This window comes from Oryzias latipes, chromosome 2, assembly GCF_053564925.1.
Source record: "Oryzias latipes strain Hd-rR chromosome 2, Olatipes_Hd-rR_3.1".
In the NCBI taxonomy this organism is placed as follows: Eukaryota; Metazoa; Chordata; class Actinopteri; order Beloniformes; family Adrianichthyidae; genus Oryzias; species Oryzias latipes.
Genome location: NC_136238.1, coordinates 25,167,449 through 25,187,950, shown reverse-complemented (window position 1 = coordinate 25,187,950; position 20,502 = coordinate 25,167,449). Strand labels below are relative to the sequence as shown.

At 42.8% G+C, this 20,502-nt stretch overlaps 2 protein-coding genes and 1 long non-coding RNA gene across 12 annotated transcripts in view; 1 reads left to right on the top strand and 2 right to left on the bottom strand.

Annotated features, from left to right (window-relative positions):
* Positions 1 to 20,502, bottom strand: part of LOC144986719 (NLR family CARD domain-containing protein 3-like) — a 674,722-nt gene that overhangs the window by 22,786 nt on the left and 631,434 nt on the right. The gene's annotated exons all lie outside the window — the stretch shown is intronic.
* LOC144986673 (NLR family CARD domain-containing protein 3-like) overlaps positions 1 to 20,502 on the top strand; it is a 497,154-nt gene that overhangs the window by 175,822 nt on the left and 300,830 nt on the right. The gene's annotated exons all lie outside the window — the stretch shown is intronic.
* On the bottom strand, positions 1,388 to 6,048 carry LOC144988388 (uncharacterized). 2 transcript variants are annotated; one of them, XR_013652300.1, is made up of 3 exons: positions 3,454 to 4,025; positions 2,356 to 3,311; positions 1,388 to 1,864 (listed from the first exon to the last, which is right to left on the bottom strand). It is a non-coding gene; the product is annotated as an uncharacterized LOC144988388 (long non-coding RNA). The 2 variants fall into 2 exon arrangements; XR_013652301.1 differs by lacking the exon at positions 1,388 to 1,864 and adding an exon at positions 4,033 to 6,048 and having other exon boundaries at positions 1,875 to 3,311; positions 3,454 to 3,511.

Here is a 20,502-nt window from a genome sequence, read left to right as displayed (position 1 = left end):
AAAGGCAACGGTGAGGTGGAGATGAAATATTTGTTAAGGTTCCGATGGCAGCAGGACCCCCGTGGCTACTTCTTGCCGGTTCGTTTTTTTTTTAAAATAAACTTTATTAACAATATCTTGCACATACAAAATACCAAACACAAAACTCCACTGTGTGCAATATACAATCTTCACGTTCGCCATGAGAATGAACAAAAAAAACATAATGATAACCATGTAAAACAGGTTATGCAAAAAGAAAACAAAAATAATAAGGCAAAGGAATCTGTTAAAGTTTCAGGAGAGACCATGTTTCAACTGTTCTGACAGCTTTTTTGTTAGTGGAAGATTTAATACTGTTCACATACAAAACCATTTCTTTCTGAAAAACATAAAACACATTTTTTTTGTTGGCATATTTACATTTGTGTATAAAGTATTTAGCCATAATTATAAGTAAATTAACTACATATATTTTTTCTGCATTAAGTCTTCCTTGTGTAAAATATCCAAAAATAATATGCTCGTAAAATAATCTATAATCTTCACATAGATGAGTTCTTATAAAATGTATCACATCTTTCCAAAATAGTTGAGTGAAATAGCAAAACCAAATAAGATGAGGCACAGTTTCTGGTGAGGAATGACAGAATGAACAGTTTATGTCCAGATCTTTTTTAAACTTAGTAAAGAAATGTTTCACTGGATAAAATTTGTGAAGAATTTTGAAAGAAATTTCTCTGATTTTATTGGTGATGAAATACTTTTGTGGCAGGGTCCAAACCTTTTCCCACTGAATTCTACATCCAAAGCTGTTCCAGTATGAGATAACATACGGTTTTGTGGCAATCTCATTTTGAAACAGAGAACGGATACTTTGATTATTCCTGCTATCTGAAAAACATACCTTTCCACACCACAAGTCTGTTAATTTGGGATTTCTTGCTGGTTCATGTTAGCGTCTGCACTGTAATCCCTAGCGAGTTGACTGAATTTAAAAATTATTGTGTAACAGATTACGCAACAGTTAAGTTATATTATTAAAACTTTTAAGTTAACATTTATTAAAATTCATATTGTCAGTTGGCTTACATTTGTATTATTTCATATAAAAAATATTAAGATTCCTCAATTTATAAAAGAGAGATTATTTACTTAAAGTTTTTAATATTTTCCAACTAAAAAACGCTTTAACTAACTATATTTTTATATTATTCAACTCATAAAATATGTAAAATTCACTCAAATGCTTTATAAATTCTTTAACTCATTAAATGTATAGCATTGAAAATATTTAAAATTCTTCAGCTTAAAATGTATTCTAAACAGAGATATTGATACTGCCCCACTACATTTTAAAGGCTAACATTGATAAAAACCAACAAAAGTGAAAGCCACACAATAGTGATTGCTTAATACACTTTTTTTAATTGCTCTTTAAAAAAAAAGCACAAATATCAAGAGGATGAAGAAACAATAAGTGCAATAAAACTGCATTATAAGAGTGCCACACAACATATTGACAAAAAGAGTTGGTTTTGTATTGTACGGCAGAAAAAGCAAATGATCACAACAAAACACATTAGTTACATAACACTTAAACCAACAAATAGTCCATTCTGGAAGACTCACACAACGAAACATTCTTCAGCGTCAATAAATGTCCTTTCAGTGGTTTGCTGTCCTCAAGGCTCAAGACAGCATTCTGAATAAATATGAAGGCAGGTTCAAATTTTTTGGGGTGCTGTAGGTCCAGAGCATAGATGTCCCCGAAGAGTAGAAGAGATTAGTCAGCCAGATGTGTGGGACCACTGACGGCAGCATCAGGAGCATCACCACGACAACTGAGAAGATATCCACAGAAGTGTCTGTGAGGTCTGGTATTCTGGAAAATACAAAACAAAAAACACAGATGAGTTCAGACCCTCAAAGATATTCATCACACTAATGTCCAAAACTGACATTCCTGCCATCTGTCAATGGGAATCTTTTCATGCTAGCATTGTTAGCTTTTAATCAACTGGCTATGATGTTTTAAGGACCAACTCCAATTAAAATTGTGTTTTTAAAAAGTTCTTTAGCATTTTTCTGAAGGAGGACATTTATAAAATAATTTAAGACTAAAGCTTCATTTTTCTTTATTCATATAATGATGGATCAGGAGCAGAAAAGGTAAACGAAAAGGTTCCCACTCCTTCCAATCAGGAGTCCCTGATGTTCGCCTTTCATCTTCCGTCTCATTTTTAAAACCATTTAAAAATATCACTCAGTTTACAAACTACAAACAATTGCCCTATTTATTATGTCACTCAATAAAATCTCAATCAATATTAAAGGATTAGTGAAAACCATTGACAGGGAGTCGTGTGCACTTACTGTACAGGTCTTGAAGAAGTTGGAGGCATCTTCATGCAGATAAACAGGAAGTGCAAGGAGGACAAGTGCCCGTCTCATGTTCACGTCACGCTGGTCCATAAAAAGAAATATCCATTACCATTGAAGCAAATGCAGAGCAAACACTTCCAATATTTACTTAAGGAACTTTAAGAAATGATAAAATGATACCTTTTCTAGATGTCTATTTCTAGTGAGAGGACAATACAGTGTTCATGGCATGATCCACCTCAGGTTAAAAACCCAAAGTCATTTTTTAAGGCAAGTTACACCTTGGCTTCTTACAGCTGTTTACAAATGATTTGTTATCCGTTTTTGAATTATGTACATTAGAAATTCACCTGGAGGTCATAAATCCTAACCAAGCTGGCCAGTTCCTGTCTGTTTTGGTGGACTTAGTCTCAGAAAAGGGCAGCTTTAAGTTACACAAACATGTAAAAACTGCACAATTTCCTCTGACTGCATCTACTCTACATAAATCCATTTCAGATCTTGACAGATGAGTTTTCATGGTTTCAAATGATGGAATGGTGCTAATGCAACATCATTTTATTATTGTAATATACTGTCATAAAGACATGACAATATTCCAAAGTGTCTCCACATACATGGCAGTGGAAACACTTTGGCTATGTAGTACTGCAGTATTATATGTAGTACTGCATAGTGCCAAAGTAACAGAACACAACTTGCACCTCCATTCCATTGTGCCACCTTCAGCCTGCAATCTAAATATGTTTAGTTAAATTGTAAATAATTTCAACTCTATTTAGACCTTTGGCTAGTTAAAATGTGCATAAATGTTTCCATGCTGCCGTATAAATCTAATAATGGTAATAGTTCAGGATGAATGCATTAAATAAGTATAAAACTCACCCACTGACACCTCTTTTCTGGTGAAATGGTGACTTTCTGGTGAACTTTCTGAAGTTCAGTATCTGAAAAAGTCCAAAAGAGATTTTTCAATGTTAAAAAATGTTTCAATTATATTCTGATCAAAAAACATTTATTGCACTACACAACCTATTGCATTTTTTGTTTTTTTTAAATAGCTCTAGACAAATAACTGAGACAATTTACCTCACTGGCCTTGGCGTCTACCTGGAGGTGAAACACTGAACACTCTGTAGTTCGGTACCTGAACACAACACGAGCACGTTGATTAATTTATTTTTACAAAAACCTTTTTTATAATGGAGATCAGTGATTTATAAAAGCTTAAAACTGCATTAAAAACCCAATGCTTCCATGTAGCAACCAGGCTTAAAACTGTTGGCGGTAGCTCCTCCCACACAACCGTTAGAGGCTTTGAGTGACATTTTTAGACAAATGTCCAGCAGCAAACTTTAGCCACAGACAGAGGCCTCCAACGCGAATTTCACACGCGGATCACGTTTAGTGTGATTGCAGCATAACAGATCATTTCTACCTCTGAAAAAAAAAAAATCATCACTGTCGTAACTTACGGGCAGAAATGCATTTTGGGTTTGGCTCGCCATACGTCTGTTATGACAAACTAATCATGTATACATTTCCACATTAATTTCTAAAACAATCATAACCCACATATGTTTAAAAAACAGTAAACCACATTTACGGTAGTATAACTAAGAGCATTTTTAAAGCATTCATTCAAAATAAACCATGAACAATACTTACCAAATTAAATCAGGGCTGAAGACAAGACGGCACCATCAGCGATGAGGCGGATGGAAAAAAAAACCCGAGGTTGGGGCGTCTTGAAGCGGGACGAAATCGCAACGCTTTGCAGAAAAATAAAATGCTTGACTTTCAATTTCAAACGTAGCATACTCGCATTCGGCAAATCCAACATGGCCACCTGAGCTAACGTAGAGAAAACGAAAGACCCTCCCACCAGTACGTGATGACGTCATGACGCTACTTCAGGGATCTTAAAATTTTTGAGTGCTAGATACAAATAAGCTTTAAAATATTTAGCTCTGTTAAGTTAAATTTGAAAAAATCTTGATAGAGCTTAATACTTTATAGTTGAATCAACTATAAAATGACATTTAAGTTGTGTAATCTTAATAGTTATGAGTCAGTACAAGTGATAGGGTTTGGAGTGTGTTCAAAATGGGAGGTGGCGGCCTCTCGTCCAATCAGAGCACGAGAAATCATCTGCCTTCCGTTTCATTCAAAGTGCCTTCCTTTTCATTCAAAGTGCCTTCCTTGTCATGCAAAGTCACTTCCGTTTCATGCATACTCCTCTCTCACACACACATATAAACTCTTCCTCACACGTACATATATACTTGTCTTTCACATACATACATTCTTTTTTAAGAGTGACAATGAGAGTGAGAATGTATGTATGTGTAAAGTAATATATATGCATGCGAGAGAGAGAATATATGGATGTGCAAGTGAGAATATATGTATGCGAAAGAGAGTATATATGACTGTGAGAGCAAGAATGTATGAATGTGAATGGTTCAGAATAAATAATGTCTTATACGGCCCCTCATAGTTGACCCCACCCATCCATCCCACAGCTCCTTCAGTCTGCTGCCACCTGGGAGAAGACTACGCAGTCTTCAGGCCAGGACCAGCAGACTCAGAGACAGTTTTCTCCTCCAGGCTGTCAGGAAGCTGAACTCTCTCCCAGCCCTGCCCCCCCTCCCCTCCTGCTGCCCCGTTGCCCTCCTGCTCTGCTGAACTCTGACACACACACGTCACCTACCTCATCAGCACTGACTGCACCTTCCACCAGTCATCCAGTGCCGTTAAAAATTTAAGTAACTGTACTTCAGTCACTTTATTCTCTAGTCACTTTATTCTCTCCTCATTTTTTACTTTTATTTTTTATACTATTTATATTTAAGCCTCTTCTATTTATAGTTTGTTTATTGTGCAATTTGAAGGTGTCTCCCCGTTTAACTGAAGATGAAGAGAAAACGCAATTTCAATTTCTATGTATGTGTCAACATTGTAGATCTTGACAAATAAAGTTACTTTGACTTGACGTTGACTTTGACTATGAATAAATATTCACATGGGTCACATTTTCAGTCAGAATAAATCATTTGCAAATGCGCAGTAGTGCTGAAAATACTGGAAGAGGAAATGAGTTCCGCTGAGTGGCGACATACATAGATATCTGGCAGCTCGGTAATCAAATCAAATCAAATCAAATTTTATTTATAAAGCACTTTTCATATAAAAATATAACACAAAGTGCTTTACATTAAAACACAACAAAATATAAAAACAAGCATTGACGAATTAAAAATAACTAAAATAAAAATAAATAAATAAATAGGGCCCCCTCCCCGTACCCAGCCCCCCACTCCTTTCACACCTCCCACCCCTTAAGTGATGGCACAGGACAATGAGAAATTGGCTGAGCACAAAAACAGGATGCAGGAAGCGCTAATAATTGGAACCTCCCCCTCCGTGAACAGCTGCATAGACAGCCAAATGCAGCATCACAGGCGGGGACCGCTCCACCACAGCTAAGCGGTGATGCAGGTCCCCATCTAGAGCCGCTGTGGCTGAACAGCAGCCGACCCAGAGGAAAAGGTTCCAGCTGAGGAAGCACCGGAAATAAAATTGAATAAAAATGAGAATAAACAAGTAAACATATTGATAAAAACAAGTAAACATTAAAATAAGGTTAATTAAAATACTGCGTTAAAAATCAGGTTCAAGTTCATAAAACGAGATAAAATGGATGAATAAATAAATAAAATAAAAATAAAAAGTACACATAAATAAATAACTGAATAAATAAAAGTAGTAAAAAATTAGCTAAAAGCCAGGTTAAAAAGATGGGTCTTGAGCCTTTTCTTAAAAGCATTAATTTTCTCTGCGGCTCTCAGGTCCTCTGGCAGACTGTTCCATAAACGGGGGCCATAGTGTTGAAAAGATGCCTCTCCATAGGTTTTAGTTTTTACAGTTGGAATGGTCAACAGACCAGTGCCAGAGGATCTCAGGGTCCGCGAGGGTTCATATCTTACTAAAAGATCTGATAAATAAGAAGGCGCAAGACCGTTAAGACATTTAAAAACTGTTAAAAGTATCTTAAAATCAATCCTGAAGCATATGAGGAGCCAATGCAGGGATTTTAAAATTGGGGTGATGTGAGCTCGCCACCTGGTCTTTGTAAGAACTCGTGCAGCAGAGTTCTGGAGTAGCTGAAGGTTCCTAATGTTTGTTTTTGGAAGACCGGCAAGCAGGGCGTTACAATAATCAACTTTACTCATGATAAAAGCATGCATTAGCATCTCCATCTTCGCAAGAGAGAGTAGTGGGCGGACTCTAGCCAAATTTCTAAGATGATAAAAACCAGTTTTAACCACCTGTTTTATATGGGGGATAAAAGTCAGCTTAGAGTCGAAGATAACGCCCAGGTTTCTGACTGTTTCTGAATGACTTAATGAAAGTTGCTGCAGCTTCAGAAACTGCTTCTCCCTCTTGGCTTCAGGACCGATAACTAAAATTTCCGTTTTGTCCTGGTTGAGCTGCAGAAAATTATTTGCCATCCATAATTTCACATCTAAAATACAGTTAAAAAGTGCTTCTATTGGTCTTGTGTCATCAGGAGACATGGCTATATACAGCTGGGTATCATCAGCATAGCTATGAAAGCTGATGTTGTGGCTCCTGATGACATTCCCCAGAGGAAGCATGTAAATGTTAAAAAGCAAGGGGCCAAGGATGGAACCTTGAGGCACACCACAATTAATTTCATGGACCCCAGAAAAGTGTGTGTCCATGCTTACCATAAAGTTTCTCTCCATGAGATACGATTCGAACCACATGAGAACAGTCCCTGAAAGGCCAAGACTTTTAAGTCTGTTTACAAGGATCAGGTGATCAACAGTATCAAAAGCTGCACTTAGATCTAACAGAACTAGTACTGAGATCTGACCTGAATCCAAGGCACACCTGAGATCATTAACAATTTTTAACAAGGCCGTCTCTGTGCTGTGGTTCGTCCTAAAACCAGACTGGTTTATCTCAAAAATGTTGTTTTGTAAGAGAAACTCATTCAGCTGAATAAAAACAAGTTTTTCTAAAACCTTACTTAAAAATGGCAAGTTGGACACAGGTCTGTAGTTATTAAAAACTGAAGGGTCTAAGTTAGTTTTTTTGAGTAACGGTTTCACCACTGCCGTTTTAAAGGCAGCAGGAAAAATACCCGTCTGTAGAGAGGAGTTCATGATATTTAAAATCTCACTCTCAAAAGACCCGTAAAATGATCTTCCTTCTACGGCAGAAATCCTCCGTAGAAGGAAGATCCTGTTCCCGCTGAGGAGGAAGCATCTTGCTGCTGGTTCGAGAGCGATTGTGGCCGTTGACAAACTTTACGTGGACGGCCGGCTGTTCCGGGACCCGGAGATCACCCCCTGGCTGTGCTGAAGGCTTTCAGATCCGCGCTGAGAACATCTGCGCTGCCCAGAAGAAACCCGCTAAACTAACTTCAATGAATGGAAAACCGGATCATCAATAATCCACACCTCGATCTCAGGAAAACAGTCTTTTTTTTTCTTCGTCACCTCAGTCCCACTCATGTGTCTATTGTTGTTTTGTTGCTGTTTTCGTTTTCCCTTCTATCTCTTTTTTTCTTTCCTTTACTCCCCCCCCCCTCTCCCCCTTCATCATATGTAAATCACCTGGAAGCAACTCATCCTCGGTAAGTATTTATTTATGCACGGAACGGGCGCGCGCGCACATAAGCGCACACAGGGGCGTGCACATGCGATCCCGCACACACACGCCGACATACTGCAATCACCTCACACAGGCTCTCATAGGACGCACGCGACACGCAGCTCACATAGCCAGAAAACGTTCACGCGCACAGCGCTTCTCAATGCGGGCACGCGCACACGGACTGGTACACAAGCACTACTTAGCTTTACACCTTTTCAGTCAGAGCAGTTATGAACAGTCTTAACATCGTTAGCTGGAATGTGCGTGGACTTGGCTCTGAGCCAAAGAGACTGAAAGTGTTAAATCACCTGGATAGTCTAAAAGCAGATATAGCTCTACTACAGGAGACCCATGTATCAAATTCTTTGAATCACCTTATGTGCTGCTTACAATTTCCAGTTATATACTCTGCCAGTTACAACTCCAAACAACAAGGAGTTGCTGTTTTAATTAATAAAAATCTTAATTTTACTCATAAGGATACAGTTACTGACCCAGAAGGCAGATTTGTAATCGTTAATATATCCATTCAGAATAAGGACTTTTGTATAGCGAGTGTTTACGGCCCTAATGTTGACGACTCTTCCTTCTTTCACAGATTCTTCACCTCACTCTCAGCTCACTCTGACTCCACAATCATTATAGGAGGAGACTTCAACCTTGTTTTGGACCCTGAACTTGACAGACTCAGCACAGCAGCAAATCAGCGTACATGGCGGTCTGCAAGTATTCTAAAGCAGTACATGAATGATCTGGGTCTCTGCGACGCGTGGCACTCATGTCACCCAAGCACTAAAGGGTTCACCTTTTTTTCTCCAGTTCACCACTCACACTCCCGTTTAGACTATTTATTAATCAGTAACTCTCTTTTAAAAAATATTCAAAGCTCCAATATCCATCCAATTATTATCAGTGATCATGCACCAGTCTCTGTAAATATTTCTAGGGAAATATCCACACCCTCTGGTACAACCTGGAGGTTTAATACGTCTCTGTTAAAGGACCAGGAATTTCTTGAATTCTTTAAAAAAGAGTGGGCAACCTTCTTAGACTTCAACAATACTCCAGACATCCCACCGTGCATTCTTTGGGAAACAGCAAAGGCAGTCATGAGAGGGAAAATCATTTCTTATTCAACGCACAAAAAACGCAAAGAGAAAGCAGATTTATTAGAATTAGAAAATAAAATCAAAACCCTGGAGACTGCTTCTGCTGCTTCTGCACAGGAACACATTCTGGGAGATCTGAAAATTTTAAAGCTGCAGTTAAATGACATCATTAATAAACGAACACAATTTCAAATACAAAGGCTACGACTTGAAAGATTTGAAAACTCTAATAAATCTGGCAAATTTCTGGCTAATCAGCTTAAAATTAATAGAGAAAAATCAACAATCACCTCTATTACGGACCAGACAGGAAATGTCACTCATGACCCGGTCAAGATTAATAACGCATTTGAAAACTTTTATAAAAACCTGTACACACCGCAGATCAATCCGTCAGAGCAAAGTATTGACTCATTTCTTAATAATGTAAACCAGGCTAAATGAGGATCAAATCACAAACTTAGATTCTCCGCTCTCGCTGTCTGAACTTCATGAAGCTCTGTTACTTATGCCCAATGGTAAAGCACCAGGGCCTGACGGCTTTCCTGCTGAGTTTTATAAAGAATTCTGGGAACAACTGGCACCAACATTTTATAAAACGGTCACATCTATTAATGAGAGCCAGTCAATGCCACCTAACATGAACTCAGCCAACATAATTCTTCTTCTAAAACCAGACAAAGATCCCACTAGTCCTTCAAGCTATCGCCCTATTTCTTTAATCAATGCAGATGTAAAAATTATCTGCAAAGCATTAGCACAGAGAATAGAAAAAGTCACTCCTCACATAATTCACTTCGACCAGACTGGATCAAAGGCAGACACTCGGATGATAATGTCCGTAGACTAGTTAATATAATAGACTTTGCCACCATTGAAAACCAGGAAATGACGGTACTATCGCTGGATGCTGAAAAAGCCTTTGACAGAGTAAATTGGAAGTTCCTTATTGCCGCCCTCCATAAGTTTGGTTTTGGAGAAGCATTCATCAATTGGATCAAAATATTATATCACAACCCCAATGCATCAGTTAGAACTAATAAACAGACTTCAAACAGGTTTTTTCTTGGAAGAGGAACCAGACAGGGCTGCCCACTCTCTCCTTCTCTTTTTGCTATATTCATTGAGCCTTTAGCTGCAGCAATAAGACAGAATGAGAGCATTATAGGAATAAAAACCAAACACAGCCATCATAAAATTAGTCTTTATGCGGATGACATATTACTGTTTTTAAGGAATTTACATTCTGTAAATGAAACAGCAATGATCATAAATGAATTCTCCTCCATATCAGACTATTCCATTAATTGGAATAAGTCTGTTTTATTACCACTCAACAGGAATATGGAACAAAGACTCACAATTCCAGTTAAAACATAATACAAATATCAAATATCTGGGTATCTACTTTTCCCCCAAACTATCAGAACTGGTGCAGCTAAACCACACCCCATTACTGAAAAGCATACAGGACGATCTAACACGCTGGACCAACCTGCCTCTGTCCCTTATGGGCAAGGTAGCAACGGTTAAAATGAAAATCTTACCCAAGGTTAATTATCTCTTCTCAATGATTCCCACACAACCGCCATTAAAATGGTTCAAAACATTAGACTCATCCATATCAAGCTTTCTATGGAACAACAAACCTGCAAGAATTAGTCTAAAAACTTTAAAATCTGCAAAAAGCTGTGGAGGATTAGAATTACCTAACTTCCACAAATACTTTCTTGCAAATAGATTACAATATATCTTAAAATGGTTAAAAAATAATCCAGAAACCAACTCATGGTTAGACTTGGAACAGGCGTTATGTGGGAAGATCAACCTGTCACAGCTACCATTTATTAGCCAAACAGTTAAAAAACAGGATTGTTTCAAACGCATTAATATAAATGCCACTTTAACAGCCTGGTGGGAATTTCTCAAAATATCAAAATCATCAATTCAACCGTGCAAAATGACACCCATCTGGAACAACCCGGGCATCCTTATTAACAAAAAAATGATTTACTTCCCAGCTTGGCAAGCAGGGGGCATAAAACAACTAGAGCACGTAATTATTGATAGAAGATTCATAACTCCCCAGGAACTTCAAGACAAATATGGAATAAATAACTTCTTGGAATATCAGCAACTTAAATCAAGTATTACTAAAAAGTATAAATTTAAAGACGACGATTTAAAGCTACCAGATGTAGTTACCACTCTGATTAATTTTTCAATGAATAGAACTCTCTCCAAAATATACAAACTTTTATGTAATTTAGATAACAATATTGCCCTTCCAACAAAAAATGGGATGCAGATTTGAGCATCAGCACAGATGAAAGCTTCTGGTCAGAACTCTGTCTAAACACCTTTAAACTGACAAAAAGTCCAAATCTGCAGCTAATCCATCTCAAAACTCTTCACAGAATTTACTACACTGGACAGAGGATGTTCAAGATGGGTCTCAGTAACTCAGACATTTGCGAGCACTGTGATAATAATCTACCCGACAGCTACATGCACGCACTGTGGTTCTGCAGTCCTGTCCAGGCTCTCTGGCAGCAGGTATGTGCCCATCTATCAGTCTGGCTTAAGGTTTCAATCACGGCCTCACCGTCACTTTGTGTGCTTGGTGACATGAGTGCCATCGATATGGAAGACGGATTAGCATCAATCATTTTCATAACTCTTTGTATTGCCAAAAAAACTATTTTAATAAATTGGAAAAACAAGAAAAATATAAACATAAGTCAACACAGAAATCTGCTGTTTGATCATATCATATCTGAATTCTTTCAAGTAACTTTGAAAGAATTCAGTTTCTCTGGTCTCCCGTGGTTGACTCCATGACTTAGGGGGTGGGGGGCTTGGTCGTCGCTGCTCCTTGCCCTTCTGCCGTGGTTTGGGGTGGGGGTCGGGGCTTCCGGTGCCTGGCGGGGGCGGTGGGGGGCTCCGTTGGTCGGGGGTCGGGTCCGGTGCCTGGGTGGGGCGGGCTGGGGCGCTGCGTGGTCCTCTGGGCTTGGGTGTGGGGGTGCGTGGTGGGGGGGTGGGGTGGTGGTCTGGCTTGGCTTGGGGGGGTGGTCCCTTTGCCTGTGCTGGGGGGGGGTTGGCGGGGGGCCCTGCTCGGGGGGGGGGCCCAGCGGCGCCGGGTGGGCTGCCCATCTGCACCTGGGGCTGGGATCGGCCCTTCCCTGGCTCTGGGACGGGACGGGACAACCCTCTCGGGGCCCCCGGTCGCTCTGGGAGTCACCCGCTTCGGCTGCGGGGTCTGGGGTGGGGTGGGGTGGGGGGCTTGTCGGCCCTGTCCTGTGGGGGGGGGGGGCGTTCTGGGGGGGGAGGGGGGCCCATTATTGGTACGGGTCGGGGGGGCTAGCGGGTCGGGGTCTCCGCTGAGGCAATCAGTGGTTGCCTTGGCCGGTTGGCCTCCTCGGTCCCGTCAAGGCCTGACCAGAGCTCCTCTAGGGCCGGCGTCTGGGGGTGGGGGCCTGGGCTTGCTCCGGGGGGGGCGACGCTTTCTGGCTCCTCTCTCTGCGTGTGGGGTGGGTGGTGCCGGGCCTGGGGTGTCGGCGCCTCCGGGGGTGGGGCCCCTGGGCTGGGTGGCCCTGGCCCCTTTGCTGGGGGGGGGCTGGGGGACGGCTGTTTGACCACCGGGGGATAGTCTACCAGCTGTCCCCAACTTACCCCCTTCCTCATATAACCTCATATTAGGGTGAGGGGTCTAGCCTGCGATGCGCCTTGGGGGGGGGGGGGGGGGGCTACTTGGCAGTGGCCCCCCTCCTATGGTTGCCATATGGAGTGGGCCCCCCCTCTTTCGGTTTTATTTGCACCTTAGACATGTAGGGTCCTTGGTAGGGGGGGTGCTTGGACATCACTGCAAGCAAGCAGCAGATGTCCTCCTGGCACCCTACCCGCCAATTTTAACCGCACCTTAGACATTTAGGGCCCCTTGGTGGGGAGGGTGAGGGGACATCACTGTGAGTAATCAGGAGATGTCCCCTTAATGCCCTACCCGCCAATTTTAACTGCACCCCCCTTAGTACACACACCCCTCCCCCCTCAATATATACATCCCAACATAAACACACACACATGCACACACACACCCTCTTAAACACACATACACGCACACACATTTTGCAAGGAAGGTGGGACCTAGGACCATCTGTCCCCTGCCTCTTCCCTGGTGGGGGTACGGGCCCCTTTGCAACGGCGGCCGTGTCCCCGGGGTGCCGGCTTCCTGGGCCCGGCGGTGCTCTCTCCGCGTGGTGGGGGGGTTCACATTACATCTGAGCCGGGGGTGTTGGTGTCCCTGGGGGGTGGGTTCTGGTCCTTGCTCCTGAGCGCTGGGCCCCGCCAAATTTCCAACTGTGGCCGAGCCTGGTCGGGCCATATTTACAACACCCCTTGTGGGCCCTCTTTTTTCCCCGGGGTTCCCCCCTCCTGGGCGGGGGCGGCGGGCCCCTGCCTTGCTCCTACCTGGACCAACCGTGGGCCGGGCGGATGGCTGCCTGGAGTGCGGAGCGGGTCTCCCTTGGGGGGTCCTGGCTCGTACCTGGGGTTGGGGCGGGGGGATGCCCGGAACTCCTGGGTGGTGGTGGGGTGCTCGTCTGGGGCTGTGGGCGTCCCTCTCCGGTGGGGCCCTGCGTTGGGTTCTCCCGGCGCGGCGGTGGGGCTGTTCTCCTGGTTGGGCTGGGGCGGCCCTCTCTTTCCCTCCGTGCCTCCCTGCTCTCTGGCTCTGGGGGCCTTGCGGCGGTCCTGCTGGCCCTGGCCTGGGTGGCGGGCTTGGTCGCCCGGGCGGCGGTTGTTTCCTGCCGGTTTCCGTGTGGCGTGGGGGGGATTCCGGCTGCCGCTGCTGCTGCGGTGGGGGTCTTGGGGTGGGGATGGCTGGGCGCTCTCCCTCCTTCTTTACACATTCCACCATCCATTTTAGAAGAACATGAGCACTCACCTGAGCACGGGTGTTGGCTCACCTTTGCACTGGCGGTTTGCGTGACTGAATGACTGAAATGTTTCACACTAGTTGGTTTTAAGGCATAAGTATGCGTGTGAGCACTATCTGTTTTGTGTACATGTCGACAGGTGGACATTTTTGCAGCTAGCAGGTGTGTTTATAACATTTGAGTGTGTGTGTGGACGGGCCCCATCCTTTTTGTACTGCATTTGAACCTTACCATAATGATTAACAACCAGTAAACTTGTTGCTGTATGCTGCTTCATGGTCTTATCCCCCTTCCCCTCCTATTATCACCCCCTACCCCCCTCTCTCTAGCGTCCCTCTCTCTTCTTCCCCTCTTTCCTTTTCCGTCCGGTCCAACACCAAAGATTTTCAGACATGATTGAAATTAATAAAGTTTGGCCTCAATTACAAAAGGGGTTTATTCAGACATACCTTTGGTTTGTCTGAAGATTAATAACCCCTCTTGTTAAAGCAAAATATGTCCAACACAAGAGGCCCTCAGCTCTCGTCTGTCTGCCCAGCTGTTGGACAGGACAAGTTAGAAAAAAAAAAAAAAAAAACAAAAAAAAAACAGTAATGGTCAGATACAGCCAGATCCACAACAGCGGACACACTGGTAGGTAAACCATGACTGATGACGAGGTCAAGAGAGTGCCCCCTGTTGTGAGTCGGCTGCATGACGTGTTGTTTAAAATCAAGAGAGGAGAGCAAGTCCAAGAACTGAGTGGTGCAATAATCCAACTTCCTGTCTATATGCAGGTTAAAATCACCTGTTATTAAAATCATGTTAAAGGAAGTGTGGACAGATGCTAAAAACTCAGAAAACTCCTCAATAAAACAGAGCTTGCTTTGGGTGGTCTGTAAACTGTGATGCATAAAACTGGAGGGCTGTTAAAAACAAAGGCATGATGTTCAAAGCTGGGGTACTCATCCAATGTAATCTGCTTTACTGCAAAGGAGTTGGACATAAAAGATGCAGTACCCCCACCCTTTTTGCCCTCCCTGGTTGAAAGGTTAAACATGCATGGAAAAGAACTGCAAAGCGACCAGATTCTTTTCCTACAATTTTAGTGACCCCGAACAAGTAGTCGAGGAACGGACCCGAACGCGGACCGAACGCGGATTGAACGGACCGGATTATTGTGGTGTATATTATGAGACTGTCGTCGTACAGTCGGGGACGTTTCTCCCACGTGGTCGAATTCTTCTGAGGCCTCAATAGAGTACGGTAAGCAGGAACCTGTTATGAATTCTGCATATTGAATAACTTAAATTAAGGAGAAGTCGAGTGAGTGGGCGGCTAGTCGTACCCCAGTAAGTAAGGTTTACCCATTTCCTTGGACATTTCCTTGGAGAGGAAGTCCAAAAAGAGGGAGGGTTATTACTGTTAGGCCTGGGACATTTAAATGTACGAAAACAGTAGAAATAGAGGTCATTAGGTTCACCTGTAGTCATTGAATATAGTATTCAAAATACAGAGGGTTTTGCGACTATTTTGGCCTGGACGCCTAAAGGCGGAAGAAAAAACAGTGTTAGTATAGGAACTAATTTTGCGCGATAGGATAATTTGAAATCACGAAGGAGGCGTCGACATCTACAAATTATTATTTAATATACGGGGAGAAACCAAAGAAGGATTCAAAATAAACATGAACGGTGAATTTGATAGAGGAAATAAGGAAAATGGTGCATTTTGTCCGGACAACAATGACAAAGAAAAAAACAAACGACTCGACTATGATGACAAAGACTTAACTGCTGATGATGGGCTTCGAAGTAAAACATGAACTCAAAAGGATCACGAATACAAAGAGTTCAATAGGAAAATACTAAAATCAACTAACAAACTGACTAAGCTATACTGGCATCCCTGCCCTTAGACCCCCCCTTTGTGGTAAGGAAAAACTCCTAAAAAACCGGATTCCGGAAAAAACGAAGAAACCTCAGGGGTGCCCACATGAAGGAGGGATCCTCCCCCAGGACTGACAGGCGATTTACCAGAACTCTTAGAGAAGAATTGACTTATCTAACGCTACAACTACATATACAAAGTCCAGCAGACGAGCTTCATCCAGTCGTGGTTGTGGGGACAGTCAAAGGCGCGAGTCGAGCCGGAGACAGGAACCACAGCCAGGTGTAGGAGCAGGAGCAAAGACGAGGTACACGGTCAGAAACAGGAGCACTGATGAGCCAACTGGAGTCTGGAAGCACTCCCACTCCCCAGGAGGGGAGAGACAAAGAGGGACAATACATGAATCGCATTGTACCAAACAGAGGCATGGAGAACTAAATGATAAATGATGATCAAAAATAGAGAAGAGAGGAAGGGTAGAAGTAGATGAGAAAAGAGGACAAAACCCCAGAGCACCATAGTTACCCCAGCTTCAACTTCTAGCAGCCTTTTAAAACAAATAGTTATTGTTATTAAGTTTAATTTAAAGACATTAACATTAAGTTAAATAATCTCTGAATACTAACTAGTCTGATAATAAGCCTGTCCAAAGAGGAATGTTTTCAGTCTAACTTTGAATGTAGAAACTGAGTCGGCCTCTCTTACATGAGCTGGGAGTTTATTCCATAAGACAGGGGCTTGGTGGCTAAACGCTCTACCTCCAACCGTTCTTTTACTAATTCTAGGAACACCAAGCAGTCCTGCATTTTGCAAGCGAAATGTTCTTATTGGATGGTAAGGGACTATGAGGTCCTTAATATAGGACGGGACCAGTCCATGTAAGGCCTTATAGGTTAACAGGAGGATCTTGAACTTGATTCTGGAATCAACTGGGAGCCAATGGAGTGAAACTAACACAGGAGTGATGTGATCTCTTCTGCTAGTTCCTGTTAACAATCTAGCTGCTGCGTTCTGAACAAGCTGGAGACTTCTTAAGGAACTCTTAGGACACGCTGCTAACAAAGAGTTACAGTAATCCAGCCTCGACGTAACAAATGCATGGATGAGTTTTTCAACATCACTCTTAGAAAGTATATTTCTGAACTTAGCAATATTCCGCAGGTGAAAAAAATGAAGTTCTACACGCCTGAGATATGTGAGCCTTAAATGATAAATCCTGGTCACAGGAATCCTTATCACGAGTGTACCATGGGTCGCAGTCCACCATCCTCGCTCCTTATTTTCATTCACAGATTCAGGCGAAGTCTCACTCTCTGGTTCATCCTGGCGCAAACCTCCAGTCAGCCACCACGCCACATCAAGAACCCTGCTCTTTACTTACCTACTGTAAATTAAACCTTCTAATACTTACCTTTCCTCTCCAAGCGTCCTTCTGGGTTCCAGCATCTGGGTCTGTCTGAAATCCCGCGAGATCATGTCAGTTATTGAGTGTTGTAGTGATGAATTTTTGAACTCATTTTGATCTCTCAAGACTTATTCTCCTGTGACATTCCTTTATGCTTTATGGTTGCAGCAGCAAACTTTCCCCTGCAAACTTCTGTGAAAGAAATAGGACGTTCTTTCTGCTAATATGGGAGTTTTGTTGAGGAGCAATAAATATGCCATGGACTACATCTGTACCATCTGGGTTGAAGGTCTTTCCCCTGGGAACCTGTCTAGATTCATGTTCTCATGTGGAGGTCGCCCTAATGCCGGTAATAGGGTTTTTTGGTTATCCAGGAATTATTTATTTTGGACCTAAAGGGGACTCTTTTCATCGGTGAACTTAGTGCACTTTCGTATCTGGTCCGACATCAGGGAGGAGCGAATCCATAGGCTGCCACTCCAACTATTGGCCGGTGAAAGCAGGCGGCTATCTGCTCACAAATCAGAGCGACCAGGAGCGGGGTTTGGCCGCCATGATGTGTCCAGGAGGAGGAGATTCGAACCGCTATTGATAAGACCATGCACTGGAAGAATCCTTTGTTCTCAGCGTGTTTGCGGACTAAATCGCATGTAACTCTTTGCCTTCTGCAGGCTTCGAAACTCTGAGAACCTAGATGATCTGTTTTGCTTTTTTCTAGAACTTTCTGTTAAGGAAATAAACATTTCTATTGTTATCCGTTCGAATTCTGGTTTTCTTCTCCCGACTCCGAACACGCATGGAAAAGAACTGCAAAGCGACCAGATTCTTTTCCTACACTGCAAGTGACTTTGTTCACCTAGATCCGCCCTCTTCTCAGTGACCGGTATGTTAAGCTGGCCTTCCTCCTGCACGTACAGTTAAGGCTCCTACAAACTATTTCCTTTTTCTTCAGGAACGTGTTTTGGCTGCACGCCCTTCTCATCTCCCCCAAATAAGGGATTAAAGTATCTCATTCACATAGAGCTGCGGGACGAATCACAGTCCAAAGTCTCCCACACATCTCCGCGTCATCCATACATTGTAAATGACCTAAGCACAGACATCGCTCCATGTAGCAACCAGGCAGAAAACATGAGCTGGTGGCTCCTCCCACACATGGCCTGATGCCTTTATGTAATTCCCATACATAGAAGCTTAACTCCAACAGCCTCCCATCCTAACTTAGACCACTACTATATGTTCATGAAAAAAAAAAACATCGAACCAAACCTAAAACTGCCAAATTATGCATACCCGCCAAGAGCCATTTTACTCACAAATTTAGAACCAAAACCATCCAGTTTCTGGCAGCACTGTGGATGTGTTGAGGTGCATACTCCCCCTAGTGTTGAGGGGTGTGCATTGCGCTGTCACGTTTGCTGAAGCATCTTGATCAATGTAGTTAGGGTGAATCACCTGGAAGCAGAATCAGGAAAAAAGTGTTTTTCTGTCAGTCTGCCCCCCCAGTAAATCTTTGTTTTCTCAGCAGGTCTTCAGTTTACAGTCAGATGACATTAAAGAGGTCTTCATGGCTGTTCATTTTCTTTTTACATTTCAGAAAAGACTTGTTCTGATCTTCAGCTGGTTCAGACTTCAGATGACTGACTGACAGCCCTCTCCTCGTGGGGGGGAGTGGGGGCTTTTAGCTGTGCTACAGAGGGCAAAACTACTACATTTTCATGACCATAGGGGACACTGGATTATAGGGCACAGTTTCAGTTATGGCTGATTTTTCTGTATTTGACACAAAAGAAGCACTGGGTGTCATGGTTACGGCTGGGCTGCAGCCTACCCCCCTCCTCCTCCTCTGCACTCACCTGGGGCCTCATTTATAAACGTTGCGTACGCACAAAAGAAGGCGTACGCCACTCTCTACGCAATAGTTGAGATTTATAAAAAGCAAACTTGACGGGAAAATGTGCGGTCCTTCACGCAAGCTCTGACCCAGGCGTACGCACAAAAACGGGTGAAATGAGAAACGGCGACACCGTCGGCAGATGGAAGAAACACATGAAAGTGAAAATGACAATACTGCCTCTCATAAATAACATGAAGACTTCACAAAGCAAGACTTACAATTAACAGCTACACAAACACCCGTTGGACCGATCAGCAGTGAAACAAACAAAAAAATCAAACCAAAATTACAACAGAAATTCAAATGAACACATATTTGCAAAAAGAAAAGTGAAATATTTTCTGCAATATTGGCATGTTGTGCAATTCATCCTCATAAATAATATATTTAACAGAACGAAATAATGTACAAAACTGACATTCCCGTCAATGTGTCCGTCTGGCGGAGCAGATATAGGTGCAATCAGACAGACAGATGGATAGATAGAGAGAGATGCATTAATTGTCCACTGGGGAAAGTTGTTTACATAGTAAAACATTTCTTCATAAGCTAAAGAATAATGGTATTCATGCATACGCCTTTAGTTTGTTTTATTTTTGATAAAACCATGTATGGCGTATGTCTCGACCATTCAGAAAGCAACAAGAAATTACATTTGCTGATCAATTTCCCATTTCCACGTCGATTATTCCCGACATCTGCAGCTTGTCAGATGTAATTAAATGGAGGGAAATAAAATGCCCCATCACAATGCGTAATGACGCACAATGGCTGATCTTGCGCTCTTAGAAGATGTGGCAAATGGAAGAATTCGGAGTGAACGCATCTTTAGACAGCAAAAAGACTTGCTGGCAAATGAGGACGAGTGGCTTATGAGCCGGTTCCGACTTCCTCTGCGGGCTTTTGGGGGTGTGTCACCCCGTGCATCTGGCGCGTCGGTGTCCCCCTGCGCCTCAGTCACCACTCCACTTAAAAGGGATTCCCCAATTATTGCCGCCAGTCTCTCATCAGGAGGGGTCAGCTCCGGTGTCCCCCCCCCCCCCACACACACCTATGGCAGACACGGGTGTGTGTGTGTGTGTGGGGGGGGGGTGGTCAGCGCTAGACGTTTTTATGCTTTGACTTTGATGTCCGACCTTTTCTTTTTTATTTCGGCCACGGTCCGAGGTTGTGAGGCTACAGCATTTACAGCGTCTGCCGCCGTCTGCCACTCACGTGCCTTTTTGGCATTATTAATGC